The following is a 3,432-nucleotide window of genomic DNA, read 5'->3' as shown; positions in this document are numbered from 1 at the left end:
ACATGCCCCTTCATGCTTTGATTTGATTTTCCGGTGTGTGGCCCACAGTGGATAAAGTTTCGACACTCCTGTTCTACATGTGACTGTTGGAAGTGAAAGTAAAACGCTACTTAAGCAAATAACGAAGCACACACTATTGTAAAATGTTCTAAAAAGCTAAAAACGCTGACATGCATTCTACTTATTGACGGTCCCTAAGTAGACAAACAAAGAATGAAGTCAACCACATCCAAAGCGTCAAAAGGAAACGTACCTGGCAGGTCCAGTCTGCTGGTTGTATGCCACCTTCAACGTGGGTTGTTGTTGTTCTTCCACAGCTAAAAATCAAATAACAGCAGATTGGAAGATCCAACTGGAGCCGCCTCGTGTCCTGCTGTGACCTTCAGCTTCAGGCTGCTGGCAGAGAAACATACTTTCATTTTCACTTTGACTGAAAGCAGAAGGGCTGGGCTGCGCTTTGGGGCTGTGTTTTTGTTTAAGGACATATTTAATAGTAGCTTAAAAGAAGTAACGCAATATTGTGTGTATAGCTTTTTCAACAAAAAACAGGAGGGTGTGCCTGGGTAAGGGTGTTTCTGCCCTATCCTAGTGAGAAAAACAGCTGTTGAGATGCAAACAAAAAAACCTCATGATAATGCCAACGACAGTCGAAGTGGAATTTCCCCTCATTTGCATTGAGGTATTGCAGTGGATCGTCTACTATCAGCATACCAGTTGTTTTGCTAATGTTTCAGGTATATTGTACACCTCAGCATAAACTATTTTAGTTAACGAGTGATACATGCTAGCTTTTTTCAAGCTAATTTTGTAAGCATACACTTCAGTCATATTTTGGTACTTGACTGAAGCTAATGTTAGTATTTTGGCATCTAATCACATTTTTCGGGTACACAGTTGGTACTTGACACATGTTACAGTTAGCATTTTAGCATGCCATTTTAGCTACGCTGACCATTTTCTGAAATCCCAAAAAGAGGACACATATATGCGTGCCAAGGCAGGCAGCACACCAAGGCCAATGATACTTGAACTTGCTTTATAAATAATATATTTATTTAAATAAAGCCTTTTTCTCCTCTGTTGACAGCAGTGTGGCACTAGGGATTATTTTGAAAATTCCCATCATGGACCCCATCAAGTCATAAAAATGGGGTCCCACAGTAAATTTTTGGGGTCCCGCTGTTTTGTAAGGGTTTTGAAAACAAATGATAAACATATGCGTTGTCCTGTTATACCTCACATTATATACTGTGTTTTGGAAAAAGGTTGTCATAGACGTTACTTAATTCATTAAAAGAAATAATATAAAAATAAGACAAATTTGTATGCACATGTAAATGTATTCACATTCTTCTTTCCTTCATGGATCTAAACTTTACCGCTGCTGGTAGTTTTTTTTAAATGTTTTTATGGGGTGTATATTGTAGCATTCCGGAAGAGTCAGTATTGCAAGAGGTTCTGGGTATTTGTTTTGTTGTGTTTATGTTGTGTTACGGTGCGGATGTTCATCCGAAACGTGTTTGTCATTCTTGTTTGGTGTGGTTTCACAGTGTGGCGCATATTTGTAACAGTGTTAAAGTTGTTTATACGGCCAGTCTCAGTGTGACCTGTATGGCTGTTGATCAAGTATACCTTGATTGACACTCTATCTACTACACCGCTCTCTCTCGCTCTCTCTGTCTCTGCGCCTCCCTCATGAATGTTACTGCGTGCGCACACCTTTACAATTTGTTTTGTATTTAACCCCTCTTAACCCTGTACGTACATTGGAAATACACGCAAGTTTGACACAAATGCCGGACATTTGAGGCATTTAAGAAACACCGCCCGGACACCCCAGACAGTCCCGCAAAGAGGACATGTACGGGGAAAAGAGGACTTATGGTCATTCTATTATAGCTGATGCTAACGTTAGCATTCTAAACACATTTTTTAGGTACACACCTCTCAGTATTATACGTTGGTACTTGACGCATGTTACAGTTAGTATTTTAGCTTGCCAACATAGCATACTAGCTTCTTTCAAGCTAATTTTGTAAGCATTCACCCCAGTCATATTTTGGTACTTGACTGATGCTAATGTTAGCATTCTAACATTTAATCACATTTTTCGGGTACATACCTCACAGTAGTATACGTTGCTACTTGACACACGTTACCGTCAGCATTTTAACATGCTAGCTTTTTTCAAGCTAATTTTGTAAGCATACACCTTAGTCATATTTTGGTAATTAGTGGATGCTAACATTGACATCCTAGCATTTTAAACAAATTTTTCGGGTACATACCTCATAGTAGTATACGTTGGTACTTGACGCATGTTACAGTCAGCATTTTAGCATGCAAACATAGCATGCTAGCTTTTTTCAAGCTAACTTTGTAAGCATACACTTCAGTCATATTTTGGTACTTAATGGATGATAACATTACTATTCTAGCATTTTAAACACATTTTTCAGGTACATACCTCACAGTATTATATGTTGGTACTTGACGCATGTTACAGTTAGCATTTTAGCATGCTAGCTTTTTTCAAGCTAATTTTGTAAGCATACTGTACACCTCAGTCATATTTTGGTAATTAGTGGATGCTAACATTAACATTCTAGCATTTTAAACACATTTTTCAGGTACATACCTCACAGTAGTACACGTTGGTACTTGACGCATGTTTCAGTCAGTATTTTAGCATGCAAACATAGCATGCTAGCTTTTTTCAAGCTAATTTTGTAAGCATACACTTCAGTCATATTTTGGTACTTAATGGATGCTAACATTAACATTCTAGGATTTTAAACACATTTTTCAGGTAGATACCTCACAGTATTATATGTTGGTACTTGACGCATGTTACAGTTAGCATTTTAGCATGCAAACTTAGCATGCTAGCTTTTTTCAAGCTAATTTTGTAAGCATACACTTCAGTCATATTTTGGTACTTAATGGATGCTAACATTAACATTCTAGCATTTTAAACACATTTTTCAGGTACATACCTCACAGTATTATATGTTGGTACTTGACGCATGATACAGTTAGCATTTTAGCATGCAAACTTAGCATGCTAGCCTTTTTCAAGCTAATTTTGTAAGCATACACTTTAGTCAGATTTTGGTAATTAATGGATGCTAACATTAGCATTCTGGAATTTAAACACATTTTTCAGGTACACACCTCACAGTATTGGTACTTGACACATGTTACAGTTGGCATTTTAGCATGCCAACATAGCATGCTAGGTTTTTTCAAGCCAACTTTAGAAGCATACACTGCAGTCATATTTAGGTACTTGACTGATGCTAATGTTAGCATTCTAACATTTAATCAAATTTTTCAGGCACACACTTCACAGTAGTATACGTTGCTACTTGACACGTTACAGTTAGCATTTCAGCATGCTAGCTTTTTTCAGGCTAATTTTGTAAGCATACA

The 3,432-nt window shown here is 37.5% G+C and overlaps 1 protein-coding gene across 3 annotated transcripts in view; it reads right to left on the bottom strand.

Annotated features, from left to right (window-relative positions):
* The window catches only part of ciita (class II, major histocompatibility complex, transactivator), a 51,734-nt gene extending 51,296 nt beyond the window's left edge, over window positions 1–438 (bottom strand). For 2 of the 3 annotated variants that reach the window (XM_061905869.1, XM_061905868.1), the window contains exon 1: window positions 254–437. The gene's annotated coding sequence lies outside the window, so the exon portion shown is untranslated. Of the gene's footprint in view, window positions 1–253 lie in introns of all 3 variants that reach the window. The other variant, XM_061905867.1, reaches the window with a different exon arrangement.
* Between the last annotated feature and the right edge of the window lie 2,994 nt (window positions 439–3,432).

Source organism: Nerophis ophidion, linkage group LG07, assembly GCF_033978795.1.
Source record: "Nerophis ophidion isolate RoL-2023_Sa linkage group LG07, RoL_Noph_v1.0, whole genome shotgun sequence".
Lineage (NCBI taxonomy): Eukaryota > Metazoa > Chordata > Actinopteri > Syngnathiformes > Syngnathidae > Nerophis > Nerophis ophidion.
This window is presented reverse-complemented; position numbering and strand designations above follow the sequence as displayed.